This window comes from Leptidea sinapis, chromosome 41 (assembly GCF_905404315.1).
Source record: "Leptidea sinapis chromosome 41, ilLepSina1.1, whole genome shotgun sequence".
In the NCBI taxonomy this organism is placed as follows: Eukaryota; Metazoa; Arthropoda; class Insecta; order Lepidoptera; family Pieridae; genus Leptidea; species Leptidea sinapis.
The window spans coordinates 5,532,213-5,556,811 of NC_066305.1; the positions used below are offsets into that span (position 1 = coordinate 5,532,213).

The window sequence follows — 24,599 nt, forward strand, 5'->3', positions numbered from 1 at the left end:
TCGTTGGTTGCACACGCATGATTAGTTTATTTGTCATTCAAGTTGGGTTGCGCGCATAGATCTTTTGTTTGTGTGTGTGTATCTGTCGTAGATCCAAATATCCATAGTAGCGCTCGTATTTAGGTAAGTGTGTCGGTATGGTTATTTTTCACTGTTATAAAAAAGTGATCCGTCGTTTGGACGCAAATTGGGCATCGGACGCGAACAGGCAATATGACCCTAGTTTGATTTCACTTTTCATCATTAGAGCCACTTACCCGTTTGCTCCTTCCTATTTAAAAATATATATGAACTAGCTGACCCGACAGATGCTGTTCTGTCAGTATAAAAAAATCATGTCAGTACCGCTTTATGGTTGCCAACTTTTTAAAGTACTAACATGGATATAGTATGTATCTTTAAGATATAGACTTATGCCATCGCGGTCTTTTCTGTAAACCTATAAAAGATACAGCATTCCACCATATATTATTTTGTTATATCTCAAACGTTTAACAGCGTTTTTGTTGAAGACTACCAGACGGCTTACATTTTTCCGACAACTCCAACAAATACTGTTAAAGTATAGAAAATATGTATACAAAAACTAAACAAATTATACAAGGTATACTCATACGCTATCCATTGGTGAAAATAGCATGGAAATCGGTGCAGTAGTTTTTGAGTATACGCAAACAGACAGACGCGGCAGAGGACTTTATTTTATAATATTTATATATGGTTGACCCTTTTAATATTTTATGAATATGGAATTATTTTTTAAATAATTTTAATATCAAACACTTACAGGATAATATATACTTATCTAATGTAAGATTGCACGAAACTCCCTTTTAATTAAAGACTGGTTGTTAATCAATTCTAATTATTATGGTTGCGTTATGTTGTCATACAATCTTATCACTAACGAAGAGATATTGAGTTGGACTGATAATAATGAACTGTTCACACAATTTTCTTGAATTTTGATGTGTTACGTCACGTTTGTTTGGGAACGCATGCGCAATGAAGAGTGAACACATAGATCGCTTGTCATCGTAGACAGCTGGATCACAGAGCACAGTTACACAGAGGGTTCGTGACAATTGGCAATCGGCCGGGCACGCACTCCGCTGCAAGCTCAGTCGATCTCCTAGTGTGCTACCGCGCGCGAACCAAAGCTGTGCGTACATTCGAATTTTAAACATAGTCGAATGTTAATATTTTACCGCGCTTTTTTAATTAATAAAGACAAAAAGTGCAAGTTGTGCATCGTTTTCAATTGATTTGGTGACATCTATTTTTGTACTTTTTTGTTCTATTGTGATTTAGTCAGAGCAAAGGTGAGTTTATTTTCAGTTTATTACATTGTAAGATATTTGGTGTTTCAGTGTTCGTGAAGTTTGTAATTTTGGCTAGGTTTACTTATCAATTCTATTTAAAGTCGTTCCGGATATCGAATACAAGATAATATAATAATTTATGTACTTTTTAAAATTATTTTATTTGTTTTATATTATATTAAAAATATTGGAGGTCGATAATTATTATAATACGATTAAACCTAAGTATTAAATGCATTTTTCGATAAGCCCTGCTTATTATTTTTTTAAATTATACTTAGTGCATTGGTAGTACTTTAAGCTTTCTATTAATTGAAATAGCAAAAAAAAGTCAAACTTACTTTTATTTACTACTTATTAATTTTTAGTAGTAAAAAAATATATTGATAAGGTTAAAACACGTGTATAAATTAGTGACGTGTGATAGCTGAACTATAAAATAATTATTTTTTATTTATTCCGAGGTTTTGTTGACTTTTTTGAAATGACAAGAGGCCGAACTCGAAAATTTAAATTATTTCAAAAAAGATTCATTTAAATATCAGTTTAAAATCTTTTCGATAATAGAATATAATAAAGTTAATTTTGATTAATGGAATTTTTGTTTATTGTAAAACCTATCCGGTTATAAAGTACTCTTCTCCTTAAAATTTGTTTTTTATTTATTTATTTATTAGGAATAACAAACATAAATTTATTTAAACATTTTGTGATACTGGGTATATATCCAATATATACGGTAAGACTGGGTGTAATTATATTTAATAAAATAAATTCTAATCGAAATAACGATTGACTCATAATTATGAACTTGAAAAAATATATAGGTAATTTTAATTTTTTTATGTTATTTAAAAACTAAAAGTGGTTCCTTTTCAGGAACAAACAGCTATGTCTTCTTAAAAGATAATTTCTGTTATAATTTTCGCATACCTTAATAATACGACGTTTACATTACTAATTGCTTTTTTAACCTTTCAAGTTATTGACCGTACATCAATTAATAAAAAAATACAGGGTACTTATAAGAAATATTTTAAAGCTTTATACAAAATTTAACAAAATCTAATCATACAATTGTTATTACGTTAAATGTTTTTACCGATTAAATTTTCGGATGAACGCCCGTGCGCGTATTGCGTCCCATTTTTTAGGTCTTAATAAATTCCGATGGTGCCATGAAACACCGTTCACGTAAAAGACGTGGTGTACAAATTACACTTATATTTAATTATTATAGCTAGAATGTTTCAGTAAGAAATTCAGATGGTGCAATTAACCAACGCTCACAAATATAGGTACTTGCGAACTGTGAAGGTCAAGTTACTCTTTTCGGCCATAGTTTGTTACTGTAATAGGCAGGGGATACCGTCTAGATTAAAATATGAGCACTACACTCGCTACTCCATCCCGTTTATAAAAAAAAATTGGATTTGGATGCAACGTTATATTAACTTTTTCTCTTACGATAGACAAACGTCGGGCTCATTTTTTTATAAGAATTTGAGTAGACTTACTAAAATAGTGATTTTATATGAAAAGTGGTGGATTTTACAAAAAAAAAAAAAGTTGTTAAACTTTGAGAAAGTTTCAGAGTCCACTGTGCATCCTATTCTGTGTCAGATGCCTCCATATCTTCATGAAACATAATGTGAAATTGTACTTATATCATCACGCTACAATAACAAATAATAGAATTAAAATTTATAGACTAAAATCAGCTTCTATTTAAAAAGTACATTGTGTTGATATATCTTATACGATGGTATGGAACTGAGTTCGAAAGCTAGGACTCGGTTTTTGTTTATAGATTGTTTAGAATGTTTAAGGTAAGTAGTTTGAAATACTCTACAAAATCTTAATGCCTCATTCCAGATCATCATACGAAGGAAACATCTTTAAATCTAAATAATATTTATTTACTATTTATTTTTATATATACAAATAAATCTTGGTAATTTTCTTGCCTGTTCTTCTTAGAACAAGGCCTGGTAATCTCTTAAATAGCATCATAATTTACTTTCATAAGTGCACAAATTGTACCTAAATGAATAAAGGATTTTAATTTCATATTTATCTTTAAGAAAATACTTCCATTCATTTTATTTGATTTTAATTTACATAACATATTTTGTGTTCATAATTTCCCAATTTTACGACTTAACATAATTATTTGACAGATACTGTGACAAAAATTATTTAAATTATATTAAAATGACTATAGTAAATACATTATAATTTATAATACAATATCGAGTTGAAATGTTGGAATCCAATATTTTATTTTTTATTATAACTGGTTCTAGAGTAGGTATTGTGAAGAAAAGAGGAATCAATTTGTAAGCCCTTAGGTTAAATGTTATATTAAAACCTGTTTAGTGGCATTTAGACTCATGTATATTTAGGTTACGTGCATTTATTGTATTAATTTTTAGGGCATCATACTTAGGAAAAACCTTATATAGGCATAGATAAATACTTTGTCGTGTGTCAGTTTGATTTAAAAAAAAAAACAGAAAGCCACTAATTTTGACAACTGTATTCATTTAAGTTGTAAAAAGAAACCTAATATGTCAAAACAATTTTGCCTCAGCTCTAGTTACTCCTGTCAACCTTTTAAGTTCGGGTCCCCAAGTCCGTCTGTCAGTCCGTCCGTAACCTACATAGTACACACACAGAAGTAGAACACTTTCGCACTACTTCCGATAAGAGTCCGATCCGTATCCGTGAAAACACGGGCCGGGGTAGTCGTACAACTATTTCTATGGTCCTATATCCGTCATCCGATTTTTTCCGGCAAGCGTAAATCTCCTTTCCGGAGAAGATTATCGACAGAACGAAGTAGCCATAGTATATTTGTATGAATGCTCGCGCACTGTGTCCGATCCCAATCCGAATAACAGGGATGTGTAGTGTTGATTTACCTTCAAAAGTACTTATATGTAAACAATAATAAATATTATCTGATTAAGAATTGAGTTTTACTTACCTTCATGTACAGCTTACTGCAAGCATTTCTTCTGGCAGTATATATTGTCAAAATGTCTTGTCGCAAAATATTATCTTTTATGTGATGTAAAATAAAATTGACACACTCGTTTGGTAGTCATTATTAAAAGCTCCTTTTGAACGTCGGTCCACCAAGGGTGCACCTAGACTTCTTTACGTCTGGGCCTTCGTACATACAATAGCATTACCAGAAGTTGACGCCGATTGAAAGGATTCAAAGACGAGGAAGAAGTGGCACATGAATTGCTTGAAATTGGATCAGAGACTAGTGCGTAAGCAAAATCTGAATTCGGTCCGAGATTTCTAGAGCTGTATTTTTACGGATTGGACTCTGATCGGACGATCTAATTAGACTGCTAACAAGATGTAACTTTGTGCGCGTGTATTGCCGCTATTGCAATAAATAGTGTACTTATCAAAATAAATATAAAAACTAAGTTCTCAAGTTTCAGTAACTTTATTTATCTCAAAAAGAATATAAATTCACTTACAGAGATAATACTATTCTAGTAATAAAAAAACATATCCCTTAAATTAATAATGGAAACATATAAGCATATACTGTGTTATTACAAAAAAGTTAAACATGTGTTGAACACTTGTTTTAAAAAAAGTTTTATTACAAATCTGTGTCTTTTTGTTGTTTAGCGTTCAAAATCTTATCTTTTTAGCACCAGTCGACGCTTGTCTTACGGATAGATCCCGGAAGATTGAGATTGTATGATGATAAATAGATGACAGCTGACAAGTTTTGCCTTACGTTCCTTTAATTGTTTCTGAACACTATTAGTTTATGTAATGCTTAACGAAGTTTTGTTTAAACACAAGCTAAACGCTGTTTTGTAATATTAAAACTAAAACTCCATTTTAGGCGTCATTATTTGTAGGTCACTGACGTTGTTATAGTTAGGGCACTGTCTAACAAAACACGTGTCTAAGCTAAGTACACTGTCTAAGCACTAAGGGATTACAATTATCTTCTTAAAGGGACGAACATCAATCTTAACATTTTTTCTTGTTATTTCCTAAAACTACAGAATTTATTTATTTGTGTTTACAAAAAAATCTTTAACATTTGCACTTTTAATAAAATTTTAACCATTATATCTTAAGGCAAATTACTATTATTATATCTGCGTACCCTCAAATCTAATATTTCGTGTCCCATAGTTTGTTCTTGTCTGAGTGCTGGCAAATATTATGTTTTACTTGACGAGTCAAAACTTTTTGTACCTACCTACGTTTACCTTTTTTGCGAATGTTATTTGTGTATTATAAGTATGTAATGACATTACTTTACTTGACTTTAAACTTTTTTGTGTTAAGGTGCATGACGTGTTTTATTTCACTTAATTTATTTAGTTCACTGTAAATTTTTGTAATAGGGGTTAAGCAGTCGTAGTGAAATAAAGATTTAATGATTTTTTTTTTACTTTATTGTTTTTAGCTTAGATAATGTATACGTCTAGATAGAGCCTCTTGCTGCTATACAACCGATGAAAACAGGCCAGGTTTATTTATCTAATCTGCGTGACAAGCTACGTCTTGCAGTCGCGATTAGATGTCACTTTCTGTTAGTGTGCGTGCATTCGTTCCATACTTTTCTTTTGCCGTCGATATAATGTGAAACCGAACTATGCTCAAATATACAGTATGATATATGCATTGTTAATAATTAGCAATCGAATTAAAGCATAAAATAACTTTGTGTACTTATTATGATAATAATACGAAGCATATGAATTTATAAACATCGAATGACAATCAAATGTTTGAAAACAATTAAAGAATCACTCGATATGTGTAAACAATACGTAGCTTGTATCACTTGTTTTCTTTGCAATATTTATATAGGTATGTTGCAATTATATTTATTGAATTCATTCATTCACTGGTAGGTTTTTGATTTTTATGAAAATACGGGACGAGACGAGCGGAACGTCCAGCTGCCCATTACAATGCAGTGCCGCTCAGGATTCTTGAAAGGTCCAAAAATTCTGAGTGGCACTACAATTGCGCTCGTCACCTTGACACATAAGATGTTAAGCCTCATTTACCCAGTAATTTCGCTAGCTACGGCGCCCTTCAGACCGAAACACAGTAATGTTTACACATTACTGCTTCACGGCAGAAATAGGCGCCGTTTTGGTACCCATAATCTAGCCGGCATCCTGTGCAAAAGGAGCCCATTGGTAAAGTAGGAAAAAAGAGTAGGTTACTGCACCTACCCGCAATGTTATCATTTACACTCGAGTCTACAGTCTACTTCATATGGTCGAAAATTTTGGATACGAAGGTATTTAAATTAGTTTTTATTGTCAACAACACAGTCAACAGCTATGACCACTGTGAATTTGATTTGATTGATATAATTATGCGTCCACGTAGAATCATATTATGTATTCTCCCTCCTCCTCCTCCCTAGGGAAATCCGTAGGCTATTATACTAAATTTAGGCTCCCTTAGGTTTTGTCGAGATTTTACAACTAAACGAAATATTCTATCAAAGAGAAATTTAAATATGATATGTATTTTAAAACCTTTTCATTTCCGTTGTCAAACTGAAAACACGATTGGAAGATACTATTTTTTATCGTTGAAGTTTGATACTATTTCTAATCGAAAACGATGCTTACGTTTAAGAATATGGTAATTTGCTTGAGAACTACGTATTCCATAAAAGCGTAAAAAATACTATCACGTACGCTTAGTAGTCCATTACGAAAGGAAGATTTACGTAGATTCTTTAGTATTGCGAAAATTAATTGAATAAGTTTTGGGACTTACGCTGCATAGTTCGGAGCAAATGTATCGAAAGACATCTATGCGATGCCACGCGATACTCACTCTTATTATTGTACACTTTGTGGTCATAAGACTATGCAGGCGATCACAGCCTGCCAGTTACCGTCTGGTAACTCTTACATTGCTATAATTACACTCTCTGTCTAGATAACAGTTACTTTCACATTCATAATATGGATTTATTGAATAATAATATGATCAGGTTGCTACTGCTGCTATCTAAGATACAATATTTATTGTCTTATCATTGTTGATAACGTAATAATGAAATGTATTTACGCTGAATATATTTTTTACATAATCATCAATATTGGGCCACTTACTCATACAATTTAGTTTGCTATAATTAGCTGACAATAACGACAGTAAATATTATTATGCATACAATGGTTCTTCTTCTTATTTAAATTAATTGAAATTTATTATTTCAATATTATTTATTAATTGAAATTAATTGAATCTTAATTGAAATATTTAAGAAACTGTACAGTAAGTATATATATATTCATTATTGTGAAAACTGAGGATATCATATTTTATTGTAACGAATCTTATAACTATATTTACAGTACCTTAGTACTATTACATTCAATTAAAACTATCATTACAGAAAAGTGTACCAAGAATAATAGTATTATTTCCGTGTTGGATAGCGAGGCTGATCCGTTGACTGATATAACTGGCAGCGCTTGTGTTTCTTGTAGCCCTATTGAGTCGCGTAGATAGTACTTTGTATATTCTCCGTGCCTCTGGGCCCCACCGGTCAAGTGCATCGACACCAAATGGCAATTTCTAAATAGTGAATACTCGATTTACTGGGAACTCAGATTCTTAGCAATATTTAATTTATTGGATATTATTTATCGTAGTATGAATGAAAAGTTAACATTGTAATCAAATGTCTAGTACAAAGTTTCTAGCACAAAATAGTATGAGTGACTTTTATTAGATTATTTTATGCAGAACTCAAGCTGCGTAAAATAAATTTTTTATCTCGTGAAAGCGTTCGTCGAAAGTATAAATGAGTAAAGAGTTAAGAGACCCTTTTAAATAAGCGAGGGCTCTCACCGAACGCTTTCTCACAACCGCAGTAATAGCCTAAACACATGATCAGATTTGGTTCGGCCGAACCATCGGACGCGGTCTGGTAGCGGACCATATTCGATGGTATGTCGCATTTCCCATCGCACTAAACTATTATATAATATACTTAATTATTATTATGGTCCGGGCCATACCGAGTACGATTGCTGCGAGGCGCCCAGCGGGCCGTCTGATTGTCCGGCCGTACCAAATCCCACCATGTGTTTAGGTTATAAGATTGCGCGAGTTATTATTACTTATGTCACTATGGTGACAGTTGTTAAGCCAAAACATGTTAAAATTCAGGTAAAATTCCGTGCACGGTACCATACGACACGGCTACCATAAAAAAGGGTACTTATACACCTAAGTAAAAAAGCCGGCAACGCTCCTGTGATCTATGTTTCTACTCCCATTCCAGATAAGAATTAAATCATTTAAAGTCATATAAAGATGACTGTGCACGTATATAAACGTGTTGATCTGTAAACCATTCTTTCCAGTTTTAATTTGAGATTGGATATCTGTTTTTATAAAGTATATGCGTATTAGTAGAAATAATTAATAATGAGCAATTTTTTGATCGATGTTATCTTATCTAGCCTCGCATTAATACGAAAAAACAATTATTATCCTTAGATCATTTATTATATAGATATACTAGTGGACCCAACAGACGTTGTCCTGTACACATGTCTTAAATTTGAAAAATCGGTCCAGCCGTTAGGAGCAGTTCACTAACATACACATGAGCAGGAGAATTATATTATATGGGCGGAATTGAGAATCTAAACCAATCTCAAATTCACTGAAACAAAGAAAAAAATCATCAAAATCGGTCAAGCCGTTTAGGAGGAGTTCAGTGACATACACACGCACACAAGAAATATATATATAAAGATATATATATTATATTTATTGAACTTGCTTTCACCTACTTTAAAACTGGATTCACTTACTTGATAACTTTCACACTTATCAAGGATAAAGGCAAAACATCGACATAAGAAGAAATCGAGTTTATACTAAAAAAAACATGATTAAAACTTTTAAATAAAACACTTTTTTAAGGATTAAAACGCGTGTAATTATAACTGTGTTTTTACCTTTCCAGAGCACGGTTTCAGGGGGACTGCTGTGCTATGTAAAATAATGTGTAACACAGAAAATACTATGATTAATCACGAGATCTTACCTTAATATTCACAAAAATTGGTTGATAGTCTGATACGATGTAATGAAAAAAAAAGAAAAAACATACATTGTTTTAATTAAAGAAGCAAGTTAAGTTTTAGAAAATGCAACTTTTTGCAATGCATGCAACTTTGTACGTAGTGATATTATTTATCGGACAAAATAAACAGAGTGTACAAAATTATTCGCCAAGTGACCTGAAAACATTGCCCCACATGTGCCGGATGTTATACAAACATAAAACAATCATTTTTCGTAATATACCTACTGCATAAAACAATCCCAGATACGAATATTTTTTAATGATTCGTTTAATTAATTATTATTATTTTTAACCGACTTCGAAAAGGAGGGGGTTCTCAATTCGATTGGTTTTTTTAAATGTATGTACACCGATTACTCTGAGATATATGATTCGATTTTCATGATTCTTATTTAGTTTGATGCGGAGTGTTTGCCCTTTGGTCCCATCAAAATTGACATAGTTGGGAATATTTTTGTTTACATGGATGATGTTATTAAAGTTTGTGTACTGCTTTTTTAGGAGTTTTCAGTTAGTTTGTTTATATATTATTATTATTATTAATCCGTTTGCCGATAAGTGTGTCTAACCTGTACATAGCTAACAAACGTTATTCACGATATTCAGTGTCTCACAAGAACTTGAAATCAATATTGTTTAAGGCACGCGAAACCATTCGTAGGCCTACCCAAAGCTTCTTTAAAAAATTACTATTTAATATATTATGACAATAAAATGCAACGAAATCTTATAGTTTACCTGATTAATTACACCAAAAAGAAAAAAATAAAATTAAACTACGTTTAAAAACCGACTTCAAAAACTCAAAAATATAAAATAACTTAATAAAGATTTAATTTAATACACCTCTTATGCAAATCTAATACCTCAAATATTAATAAAGTACTTTTGTTTGTATGTGCTACCTATTGATAGGTTTGAAACTCGGCAGCGGAGCCAAATGTAATAGCAGGTACCTACACTCGCCACGCGTAACTTTGAGCGGGATAGCTTCGTCTAGAACCAAACGAGCCAAGCGGGCAGGCATCGACTTGAACCCTATTTTCGGCGGAGAGAATCAGATAAAATAGCTCTACAATCCAATCAGATAAAACACATCTAGTAGGAACTTAAGCAGTAATTACTTATAATAAAAGCGCTAGCCCGTCCGTTGATTGGCTACAAAACATTGACGTACCATAAACAACGACTCCCAATCGCCTATTAAAAGGTTGTCAAAATTGTCCCAGAGGCGTTGTTTATATACGTATACATTAACTTATACAGAGAACATTAATTCAAATTAACACTTTATATCGTGTCAGTAATGTTCAAAGTCTATTCTATAAGCTTATAAGAAGTTCATTGATTATGGTGCGAAATGTGCGAAAGATTTGCCATTTTAAATTGGGATATGCTGTTATGTGGACAGTTTTTCACTGAACCCTTTGTCATTGCGTGGCGTTGTATTTTAAGCGCGGTCGAAACACAACTGAGGTACAGCGTAGGCAGAGTTTTGTCATTGTGAGTCTAATTGTTTATTGTAAAAACACTTAAAACCAGGAGCGATGGAGATGTAGTACAACTATCGTAAATAGTTATGTGTTCCATTGCATTGTTCGATATACGTTCTCTTCGCTTTGTCATCGTGCTGTCATACTTTTAAATAGCGTATTACACTTTGATTGAACTATTTAAATTCAGTTGGATTCATACGTAATTAATTGAAGGTCACGCAATTTTATCGACCACTTGCTGACTGGTTTTTACTGTTATATAAATAATGTAGTAAAATAATAGTAACGAAGTTTTACTTCAGGAAAAAAGGACTGTTTTGTTTCTTGCGTCCGTTCTTAGGTCTGAGACAAATGTTTTCGAAAGGGAAATATTTAAATTATTTCTAGGAGTACCTAATGTTAATTGAATTAAATTGAATAAAATCAGACTGATAGTAAAACATTTAAATTAGTTTTGTTACGATCTTTTCGACGTTAAATTTCGAACTCAGGATTAATATTAATATTGATATATTTATGCATTTTCAGTAGGTATCAATTTTCTGAAGGAAACTTTAAATAACGATTATTTGACTGGTTTTACCCACCTACGGGTATTACCTACTAATTACTTTTTGCTGACGTAAAAACATGTGAATGGCAAAAATATCCGCATTACAACAATATTGTGCATTGCAAAGATTTTAGTGGGAGTTAATAGTAATAACTTGAAACCCGGCAAATGTAAGATACTTATTTTTTTTATAAAACATAAAAAAGAAGTCGATTTTATCGCAGTTTTAAAATTATGATCTAGATTCTAGAGCATACAATCGGAAATTGAATAGTGGATAATCATTATCAGGATCTTAAAATTTTTGATTCATAATCATTGCTTTTAATTTTCGAAAGCTTTCCAGCTTTCCAGTAAAACTTTACTAGTTATCTACCATTATAAAAATTCAGTTTGTGTCTGAATATTGTAGAATTTGTCCGAATACCATATTATCAACATACATACATACATATTTTTAATGTATCAACCCCTGCGCATAAAAGGACTTTGCCCTGTACTTTTCCCGGGGCGTAAAAAGAATAGGGGAGTCCCAGGCCCATGGGTGTCGTAAGAGGCGACTAAGGGCTTTTTAGAAGTGGGAGAGTCACGCTGCCGTCTTTTGACGTCAGCACAATCGGGCCAGACTCGTCCGGGTTAATTACCACACTCGCACAGAATACCGGCGTGAAGTAGCGGCCTAGTGCCGCTATGTTTCGCATAGGTTAGTGTCGAGGACCGGTGGCCATTCTCCCCCCCTCCACCCGAATATGACAGCGGAACTAAAAAAGATTTTACCCCAAAAGGGTACCGGCTCTACCAGAGTTGGAGAATCCCTCCCCGAGCACTCTAGCTCGGGCTGCCCTTCGTATTCTGGGGAGGTCACAGAACCGCGCGTGACCAAGGACAAACGAGGCAGTAACACCACGGCACCCCGCTCCACACTCAACGTGGACTTTTGCAATATCAGGGGAATTCACTCCAATTTAATCGCCGTCCACCACCACCTTGAGACGGCGCAGCCGGCCTTGTGTTTCCTTACGGAGACGCAGATATCTCGACCTAGCGGTACGTCATATTTAACGTACCCCGGGTACAAACTTGAGCACAATTTTTTGCCTCATGCCGGGGTATGTGTGTACGTTAGAGAGGATATATGTGCTGTCGCCGTCTCGGCAATTTTGAGGGTAGGGACCTGTCCACTCTCTGGCTCCGCGTAGATTTAGAGGACCGCGTCCGCATCTATGCGTGTGTCTACAGGTCCCATAGTGGTAACGCAGAAACCGATCATCTCATGGGCTGCGTTCAAGCGGCAATTGACGACGTGCTTGCACAGATCCCCTTCGCTGAAATCGTAGTCTTGGGTGATTTCAACGGGCACAATGCCGAATGGCTTGGATCACGTACCACAGACTACGCAGGGCGATCTGTGCATAATTTTGCATTGGCGTATGGTCTGTCCCAATTGGTTTAGTCGCCAACGCGGCTCCCGGATGTGGATAGCCACATGCCGTCCTTATTGGATCTTCTGCTGACTACACATCCCGATGGTTACCAGGTCTTTGTCGACGTCCGACCATTGCCTGGTCAGGAGTGTAGTGCCTATCCGACGCCAACGTCGCAGACCACCAGCGACCCGCCGCGTTTGGTACTACAAGTCAGCAGATTGGTATAGGATGCGTTCCTTTTTTGCATCCTACCCTTTGGGCAGGGTTTGTTTCTCGTCGGATGATCCTAGTGCCTGCGCAGTTGCAGTAGCCGATGTGATACTGCAGGGTATGGATATTTTTATACCAAACTCTGTAGTACCCATCGGTGGCAGATCACAGCCCTGGTTCGATGTGTCAGTTAAAGCAGCATCTGACTGCAAAAAACAGGCGTATCGAGCTTGGGTTGCGGCGCTGGGTACAAAGGATCCGAACTGCACAGTTCTTAAGAGGAAACACAACCGTGCCTCCAGATTTTTTAAGCGGCAAATCGCCCGTGCAAAGTCAAAACACGTCGTCAAAATCGGCGAGCAGCTTTCCAGTTACCCGAGAACTTGCGTGTTTCGGACACGCAAGTTCTGGTCGTTGTCGAAAGCTGCTCTAGGTAACTTCAGCCAGCCGTCCATGCCGCTGTTGCACATGAGGAATGACACCCTGGCCCATACGGCAAAAGAGAAAGCCAATCTCTTGTGCACTCTTTTTGCCTCCAACTCGACTCTTGACGACAACGGAAAAACACCGCCGACCATCCCGCGGTGTCAGAGCCTTATGCCTGAAGTACAGTTCAGACAGAAAACTGTTAGGCGAGCTCTGTTTTCGTTGGACGTCAGGAAGTCGAGCGGGCCGGATTGCATTTCTCCAATCGTGCTTAGAACGTGTGCCCCTGAGTTGACGCCGGTGCTAACGCGTTTATTCCGGCACTCTTATTCTAAAGGCGTAGTCACTGACTCATGGAATTGTCCATCCGACCCAAAAAAAAGGAGACAGTTCGGATCCGGCAAACTACAGGCCTATTGCTATTACCTCCCTGCTCTCCAAAATCATGGAGAGCATAATTAACCGTCAGCTCTTGGTATACCCAGAGGGTCACCAGTTGATCAACGACCGACAATACGGGTTTCGCCATGGTCGGTCGGCAGGTGATCTTCTGGTATACCTAACACATAGATGGGGTGCGGCTATTGAAAGCAAGGGGGAAGGCCTGGCAGTTAGCCTGGATATAGCGAAGGCCTTTGATCGTGTATGGCACAAGGCGCTCCTCTCCAAACTTCCATCATTTGGGCTTCCCGAGAGCTTGTGCAAGTGGACCTCCAGCTTACTCACTGGGCGCAGCATACAGGTCGTTGTCGACGGATATTGCTCGAACCCGAAGCCCGTGAATGCTGGAGTGCCCCAAGGCTGTGTGTCGTCTCCCACGCTGTTTCTTCTGCATATCAATGATATGTTGGACACCTCCAACATTCATTGCTGTGCAGACGACAGCACTGGTGATGCCGTATACAAGGGCCATGCAGGTCTCTCTCGGGAAATCGTCGACCAGTGCCGGGAAAAACTTGTGTCTTCTATTGAGTCCTCTCTTGAGAAGGTCGCGGAATGGGGTAAGTTGAACCTTGTCCAATTTTACCCCCAGAAGACTCAAGTTTGCGCGTTTACCACTAAAAAAACCCCATTTGTCGTATCACCGCTCTTCGAAAACACTTCCCTCAAAGCCTCGCCTAGTATCGGAATACTGGGTCTCGAAATCTCAAGCGATTGCCAATTTCGTGGTCATCTGGAAGGCAAAGCCAAATTGGCACATACTAGCGCTCTACAAAGCGCAGGTCCGGCCACACATGGAGTATTGCTGTCATGTCTGGTCTGGCGCACCCCAGTATCAGCTCGATCCATTTGACCGCGTGCAACGCAGACCAGCTCAAATTGTCGGGGACCCAATGCTCTGTGAACGGCTGGATCACTTGGCGTTGCGTAGAGACGTCGCTTCATTGTGTGTCTTCTACCGCATTTATCACGGGGAGTGTTTCGAAGAGCTGTTTAACCTGATTCCTGCCTCCGAATTCCACCTTCGCACGACACGCCACAAGTTAGGATATCATCCTCACCATCTGGATGTGTGGCGGTCCTCCAAAGTGCGGTTTTCAAGGAGCTTTCTTCCACGTACTACAAAGCTGTGGAATGAGCTTCCTTGTGCGGTGTTTCCGTTACGATACGACATGGGTACCTTCAAAAAAAGCGCGTACACCTTCCTTAAAGGCCGGCAACGCTCCTGTGATTCCTCTGGTGTTGCAAGAGATTGTGGGCGGCGGTGATCACTTAACATCAGGTGACCCGTACGCTCGTTTGTCCTCCTATTCCATAAAAAAAAATATAAAAGGAATGGATCCTTGTCTTATTAAAGTCTGTGTGACGTCTGCAAGTTATTGTTTTGCTGTTTCTTGAAGTGGCTATTTAGACGTGACGTCACTTATATAGTGGCCAGTATCATTCACAAAACGCGAGGATTGTAACAATGAACAGCAATTAATTTTTAATTTTATTGATTATAATTGTTAAAATTGCCTATCACTTGTTTAACCTTGACAAGGCGTACTGGATCGAATTTATATTATGCAATAGTACTTCGATGTAACTTTGTTTATTGTTCCTAGTGTTGGTCGCTATATGAATATCTTTAACGATTTTTTTACCACTATACCATATAATAATGCGCATAATTTGTTTACGTGAAAGTTGAAAAATTGAAGCTATGAGATTTAATAATAATTGAAATGAAATCGCACCGACTGTTTTTGTAATAGCCTAAACACATGATCGGATATGGCACGGCCAAACCATCGGACGCGGTCTGGTAGCGGACCAAATCCGACCATGTGTCTAAACATATAACCTAAGGCTACGGTGTCCTTATAATCCTTGCCCGTTGGTACAGGGACGGAATACGTTTCGTAACGTCTGAGCGACGTCAACGAAAACCAAGATGGCAAATACCAACATGGTCGCCATGCAAATTTAAAAAAAAGTGGCAGTTGTAGAGATTGGCGATAGAAGTGAAAACTTAGAACTTTTAGTATTAAATATTGTAATTTCATAATCATTAAGAACAATTATTATTAAGTTCAATTTATTTTTAAGACTTATTTTTCATAAGATATTAATCGAACAAAAGCACTATTTCAACAATGCACAGTATATATTGAACTTTTCACTTAATCAATTTCAATGTCTCTTATACACACAGCAGTAATGTTGCACAATACGTCAGCTGATATTATTGCTATAGGCATTTCGGTGACGCGAACTCACGAGACTTCACCCGTTCAGAAAGGGCCAACTAAATATATTAATATTTTTTATTATTATTATTTATTTATCGCGTGCGCCCGTCTTGAACATGTCGAGACGCGAAATCATAACATTTTCCCCTACCAAAAAGTATTCAACACGGCTAAAGAAGTTTTCACTTCAAAAACAACTGTTACAAAACTATTTGAAGAGTATATAATTTATATTGTGTTGTTCGATGGTACGGAATTCGTCGTGACCTTGTCGAACTTGTACGTGACCGGTTTTATAACTCTTACCCAAATAATTTCAAAAATTTTTATTTCAAAATCAAATTTATTTATTACAGATTTTTCAGTAATTTTTTTTATTGAGTCGTTAACGAGTTGTAAGAAATACTTAAATGCCTTCCCAACCTAACATAACGTGACGAGAGTTGAAAAAATCGTTTGAGGCATTTCCTTATTGTATTCATTAAAATTTATTTTATTGTTATTAATTTAAATTCAACTATTCGCCATCTGGACTCATGTATTTAAATATATGTGTCTTAAGTCGTATATACAATTCCGTCTATTTGTACAGCACTACATTAAAATTAACATAAAACCCGTTCATTATTTATCTACTAATTAGGTACTTAAATTATAACTGAACATTAACGGAATAAAAAAAAATGGTTGTCTGAAAAGTCAGTTTACGGACGATTATTTTATGTGATAAATGAACATCTTTTTAAACCATCGTTTATAGAGTCATGAATAATATTTTATAGGCAAAATTGTAACATAACCTATTATTGCACTTGTTGACCGATGTTACATTTTTTAATAAACAAAGAACAAGATGCGTCGCAAGCCGAACGCTTACGTCGATCGTACCTCTCTATCGCTTGTTCCTCGCTCTCGCTTACACTCTCGGCTCATTCGGTACGTGACACTATTTCGTGCGTGCAGCCGGAGTTCATCAATTTATAAGTCATTATCACGTCAAAAAAGCGACACCAAATATAAAGTGTCATTGACCTAGGGGTCGTGCCATTTCTTATTATTAAAAAAGTAAGAGCGCGAAATGGGTGAAAATCCGTTTTACTATCAAGTTACCGGCGTTGGCACAAAATAAAACAATAGTGTACTTATTTCCTTCCTTATAAGTTGTGTCGGTGACGAGTAGTATAAGAATTTATGAGTAACTCTAAAGCACAATAAAATCAATTGAACATGTAGGACGTGCTCGAGATATCAACTAAACAAAGCAACATAATCGTCAGGCAAACAAATCGCAGAATAAATTACGCGAAACGACTAGAGAGCTTTGAAGTTGCGTCACTGATCTAAAACCTTTGTTGTGAAATAGTACATTCCTGTCTTTTTTTTTTATGAAAATAAGGGACGAGACGAGCAGGACGTTTAGCTGATGGTAATTGATACGCCCTGCCCAAAAATTTTGAGCGGCACTACAACTGCGCTCGTCACCATGAGACATATGATGTCAGTCTCATTTGCCCAGTAATTTTACTAGCTTCGGCGTCCTTCAGACCGAAACACAATAATGCTTACACATTACTGCTTCACGGGAGAAATAGGCGCCGTTGTGGTACCTCTAATCTAGCCGGCATCGGATGCTAAGGAGCCTCCCACTGTGTTTTTATGTAGTTTTAAATTAGGTCTGGATAACAGTAGACGGAAAATTATCGTTTATTAGTCGTTTCACTTCCCATTAATTCTCCTGCAGGCTATTAATTCAACAAATATAATATTATGCGTGTATTCGAAAATGCTGTAATTCTATAAAAAAATAAAGAACTCACACAGGTGTTAAAGGTAGAACGAATAAAATACCTTTTGACATTTAATGCAAAGTAGGTACCAACGAGTAAAATGCCTATAAATAGAGGGATCAATAACCTAACAGAACTAGTTACTGGTAAGGTTGAGGAACCCTTTTCTTTGTGCATCTAGTTCAGTTAAGGAAGTTAGGTACAAGAATATTATTTAATTATTCTTACAGCATGATTAGTACTGAAAATAATTTTATAAGAAATTACTTGTAAGCAAATCATACCTTTGGACACTACTAATAATTTTCACTTTTTCTAATTTGACGTGTTTTCAATCGTCATTGTCATAGAGTGACTGACTTTATGGAAAAAAATATTAATTATAATAGGGATCCTGATATAACCCATCGGAAATATCTGTATACCTTTTATGGTACACACCTCCCCCCCCGTTGCAACTCGTCCCTCGCACATCATTTAGTACAGTCGCCAACGCAAGCGCTAGCCGCTAACGTACGAGTCTATGCTGCTTATTCTAATTAGTTTTAAAGTAATTGAAGGAGTTGTTAATGTTCGCTTGTTATTATCGTTGATTTTTGAACTACTTTGTTTGTGTTATATTGTTCAGCTGTTATACATATTAGTTCAACAACGAGTAAAACTTTTCCATGCACTAACTATTTATTATTTCTACGATGTTCCTAACTAAATGATCATAAAGCGGGTAACGAAAGTATACAAAGAATTGCTATAAACACTTATTCCCACACTCGCAATAATAGTTTTTTTTTGGAGAGGAGGACAATACATTTACATATTGATGACCCCCAAAACGGAGCCGACTAAAAACATCCACTGTGCTCATAGCCCTAAAGGCTTTTACAGCAAAGCCGGGCGGGAACCTTTGATTCCAAAAATGTAGCTCACAGTAGTCTCAGAAGGAGACTCGAACCTCGGACCGCCTACTCACTAGGCTGGATGGAGAGAAGATCACTAAAGATCTAATATATTTGTTAGTCCATTGAACTCTGCGTTTGAAGAAACTTCTTGAGAGGTGATATATGTATGTGTGAAATATTATTAGCGTGAAAGCGATGTAATAGGTAAGATGTAAACAATGGGCAAGATAAAAAAGGCTTCTGTTAATATTATTACTCAACTGCAAATTAACTTATCGATTAGATAGCAGAATAGATTAGGATAATCTTTAGCAATTACTCATATGCATAATAAAAATGCATATATTAGCAGAGATTGTGGACTACCATTTGGCCGGATCGTGATATACTTGTCTGTCTTTTTCCACTACGAACAAACGTTTCAACCCCGCTTAGGCCGGGTCAGGGTAACCTTAGACAACGTCAACATCCACATTTGCTCCATTAATTCTTACTTTACCTTCATCCACCTTCGCATCACCAAACCACTCTTCTTTACCAATAACTGTCACTTTCACTACTTTAACTCCTTATTGCTTTCCTTCTTTTACCTTTTTGTAAAAAAGTAAATAAATTCTTAAAGCAAAAGTGTGTTATACAATTGAAGAATCTTTAAAAGATTTATGTATTTACAGGTACTTTGACTGTTGCTTCAATACCTGCCCCCCATATTATTTTGTAGTCTGCAACACCGAAATTTAATTTTCTTCCAACTTTATCAAAACTTAGCTCTAAGTTACTTATTGTATTTTGTGCTACCTTTAAACCAGTTGAAATTGATTGATCGTTGAAAAATAATAATATAACAGCAAAGTAAAAGACAGTTTGTCAATAAATAAGTAAGAAACAATGAAGTGAGTGACCGAAGGTTACATAATAAAGGAGTTGAAAAACAATATAATTGTGTTTTGCGAAATCAAAGCAAAAACATTAGCTTTGAATATTCATGACAAATTGGCCAATGAATAACCATAAAATATATAAGTTTAATTCAATAATGTTTTTCCAAATTAGTTATATCGAATAAAAACTTGAACCTATTTGATAAAAACAACAATAAAAATGTACTAATATTTTAAAATACGTGTGGCAGCCCACAATGTATTTTATCAAACCATGTCGATTCTATTTCGTCCGAGCTATACTGTCAAATATACTATAAAACAAAAAATAATTAAAAACTGTTTATTTCAGTAGAGTTTACAATTACGTTTTGAGTACAAAAATTAACCCGGACTCTACTGTTTGGTGGCTACTATTAGATACTACTATTATATATTATGTTGACTATATTATTCACCTCGAAGAAACTGAAGGTCATCAATAGACCGAGACAATACGTCAAGCCGGCGCTTTTAGCTTTCCAACCAAGTAACACGTAGACTTGCTCTCATTCGGTCTGGTGCACCCCAGCATCAGGTCGAACCATTGGTCGTTTGCGTCGGGTTTCTAGTACTCTATAAACCACTCGAACCACACGAAATAAACTAAAATGTCAGTAACAATTAAAGATTTATTTTGCCTCGAATTCAAAATATTTTTTTTTAAATAATATTAGCGGTTAAGTTATTGCTTATAACATAAGCAATTTGCTAGTGAATGTCTCAGCGAAACCAATCTTAGAAGTTTAAACCAAGTTTAGAAGATTTATCAGAACAAACAAGCACGTATACTTTAATTTTATTTAGATATATATTTTGACATAATATATTTATTTACTCACGTAACATGAACCTTTGATTTAATGAACATAAATGTTTTATCAGTGATCGTGACCTATTTTCATTTTAATTATTTAGTATGATGTCACCGGTTCGCAAAAACACAACGGAATATTTTATCAGTTCGTGGAAAAATAGTTGTTATGAATCCGTGATTATAAAATATTATGTACATACTATATAGATTATATAACATCATCTGTTTGGACTTTTGAACTTATTAATAATACATAAATCATATTTAATATATTACGCTTAATTATAATAACATACAGCCGGTTACCGCGACTTTGCACGCATTTCATCGAAACACTGTTTATTGTGTGTTTTATAATCCTATCTAAGAGCGTAATCTTAATGTAGAATTTACCGTTTTAGTTCAAACAAACGAACTTTGATCTCTCCCCTTAGATTATGCGATAGGAACTGCATGAACACAGACAGCTCTGATCTGATCTTAACTAAAATACTTGAACATGTTTTCTCTTCCAAAATCAAATTTTTTTTTTGCTATAGAACTCTAAAGGAAATGTAAGGCTATTCTTTTATAAACTTAGAAATTTTTCTGGTAATCGTCTGATCACGACGTTAATAACTGGGCATTTTTAGGTTCAGAATGTTATAACATTTCTTCTGCCAATTAGTTATTGAATTTATGAAAATGTACCCTAATGATGTAAAAGTGCTCTAAGGATATTATGTAGTATGCCACATCTATATACAGAATTTGAAGCCCGTACCTTCTTATATCCTGAATCTAAATTTCAATTAGTAAATCTTAGTTTCTAAATACAAAACCAATCTACAAATAGTTATAAGTTATTGCGTTAATGGCTTAAAAAAGAGATCAACTAAAGATCGGTCATTGAGATGCAAAAAGGATTAAAATAACAATTTTAGATATCAAAGTTAAGACTTGAGATTGAATGTACAAATCGATCGTAAATGCTTATAAAAGTTACTCTATATGTAACAGATTGACAGTAATTGTTTGTCAGTGAATGTTCTTTAAAACCAGACAGGCCGCGTGGTTAGCGCGCCTCATTATTTCACATTATGTTGTTAATTCCTTTGTAAACTTTACCACTAAGATTCACCGGTTACTGTTGTATGAAACAACAAAGCATTGCAATTTTAGCATTCAACATCTGTTTATTTAGGTTGAATTATAGCTTCCCGCATTTTATCTAAAACACTATACTTCCTCTTTCTCTTCCTTCTACCTCTTTGGGAGAAAGGCGTGATATATGCTTGGGAGAAAATAGATATTGCCGGGAATTCTTAAATAGTTTGGATTATAAACAGACTTTCATAACGAGAATGCAAAAGATAAGTAAGAAATGAAAGCGTAGTAACAAACACGTTATGTAGAATAATTGAATAAAAATAACTCAGTACTTATAATATTAGTAAGTCATATTCTATATATCTGTTGGTGGCAAATAGTCTGGTATTGTATTCATTAGGTTTCTAGACAATTTATAAAAAATATAAAACGTGTAGGTGATGCATATTAATTTCCCTATCATATATAATACTGAATATGCATCTCGTAATATTTGTAGACGAGAGTAAGGAATCGTAATTTCCACTATTGTTCAGTCTTGCTAATGAATTTTAACTGAAAACTTGGCCAATAGATATAAAATGACAGAAAGATTTTCTTCACATCTGTTAAACATAGTTATTGCATATTATTCTTAATAGTTTATTTCCAAAGTCAGTAGATTGTCAAACAAGTAAACCAGCACATCAAAAAAATAACTAGAAACTTGAATGCATGATAATGATAGTGAACTTTACGGCTTTGACATTTCTACAAGTCATGAAGAGTAGGGCGCTGCATTCATATACTAAATGAACACTTTTCGAAAGTGCTCGAGCTCCTCTCTAATCTAAAATAAAAGTTGGCAAATATTTGTATGGGCGTAGCGAGGATTCTATATAGAGGGGCACAGATAAAGAAAAACCATAGACTAAATTGTTTTAGTCGTACTTTTGATACATGGTAGGTAAAAATTTGATAAAGGTAGAGATATTTTTTTAAACAAAACAGAACAATAAAAAAATAGCTTTATTAGGTGCTTAAAAAGAAATCTGGGCGAGTCTTTACGAAATCTCCTTGAAACATCTCGTAGTTTCGTCTTTTCTTTCTTGATGAATTTTTAATCTCAAATTGACATTATCGATTCACGATCGAATCCCGAGCGGAACACTGCGATTTGCGATTGACATTGGCTGAGTCTGATGCCTCTTCTCTCATCCCGCGTCCCGCTCCTATGATGTTAGGGTGCGTTTGTAACAGCTTATTATTTTTATGCTATCTGAAAATTGAAGAGGAGCTAGAAAATGAGATTGAGTCATCACCAGGTTCTAAGTGAAAAATTCTTATATTTTTAACAGTAGCGTGAACTTAAGCGTCATTGAACTCCCCATCCATGTGTTGTGTTTGTTCCGAAGAGGAAACAGTTGGTCATTAATATAGAATATCCAGCAGATTTTTTGTAACAGCAATAAGCGACGTAACGAGCAGGACATTCAGCTGATTGTAATTGATATGCCCTGCCCATTTCAATGCAATTTTTCTTTTTATGCCCTGGGGAAGCACATTGCATTCCAGCAGACCTATTCATCTTGCTTTGGAAAACTATGATTCTAAAGTTGATTTGCTGTCATGAATCAGAACTATTGCATGGGTAATAATTTAAGAATACAAAATGCTAAGAAATTGCAAAGTTCCGAATACAAAATAAAAGTACTCTGAATATAACCATTAATAAAGTTGGATTTTAATAAATTTAACGTGGTTTATGTGTCCGTAATTTTAAAGACAGATCAAAATCTATTCTGTTTATGCCGGTTGGAACACTCTATGCAATCCTTGTTGACAATCGTAAACATTGCCTTGGTATGGAATGGAAATGAAAGTTCATCTTATATACATTGTATAGAATTACACAGATTGGAAGGAACATCTTCTGGATTTAGCGTCATTGGTATCTTAATAATTCGACTAGTTTTTTTGGACCAAATCTAGTAAAACTATATAGGTATTTCCCAGCTAGAGGTTTATTGCTGTATTTAAGACAAAATGCCGTAATTATTTTTGATTAAATTAGCAGTTTCGTAATTAGTAATTAGATTTGTACACTTACTTCAACTTAAGTTAATGATCAATCAGTTAACTGTTAATTATATGGTTTGAAGTAATTACATAATTTACTAAGACGGGGATATTAATTTATAGAGACCAGTCAAATGTTAAATAAATATACATTTAAGATAGACAATAATTATTATAGTTGTTATTATGCTTCGAGCTACACTAGCCGTTTTAACGGGGCTAAAATATTTCATTTATTTGGATTTTTATATATTATAAATATTGTATTTTTTATGGAAGAGATGAATGAGCTTACGGGTCAGCTGATGTAAAATGATCACCACCAACCACATTCTCTTGCACTATCAGAGGAATTACTGGAGCGTTGTCAGCCTTTTGAGAAAGGTACACGCGCCGTTTTTGAAGGTACCCATGTCGTATCATCCGAGAAACACCGCACAAGGAAGCTTATTCCACAGCTTGGTTGTACCTGGAAGAAAGTTCGTAGAAAACCGCACCGATGTTGTTATTGGTGGCGTGTCGTGCGAAGGTGGAAATCGGCGGCAGGAATCATCTAAGACAGCCGGTACATACATGCGGTAGAAGACACAAAATGAAGCGACGCTTCTACACTGAGTGATTTCACCGTTCACAAAGCACTGGATCCCTGAAAATTCGAGCAGCTCTGCGTTGCATGCGGTCAAATGATTCAAGCTGACACTGGGGTGCGCCACACCGGAGATGATAGCTGTTCTCCACATGTGGCCGGTCCTGTGCATTATAGAGCACTAGAATGTGGGCCGGCTT

General features: G+C 35.4%; 1 protein-coding gene across 2 annotated transcripts in view; it reads left to right on the top strand.

The window, feature by feature from the left end:
- Positions 1-1,084: 1,084 nt before the first annotated feature.
- The window catches only part of LOC126976589 (ATP-binding cassette sub-family G member 1), a 118,514-nt gene continuing 94,999 nt past the window's right edge, over positions 1,085-24,599 (top strand). For both annotated transcript variants that reach the window (XM_050824986.1, XM_050824987.1), the window contains exon 1: positions 1,085-1,322. The gene's annotated coding sequence lies outside the window, so the exon portion shown is untranslated. The remainder of the gene's footprint in view (positions 1,323-24,599) is intronic.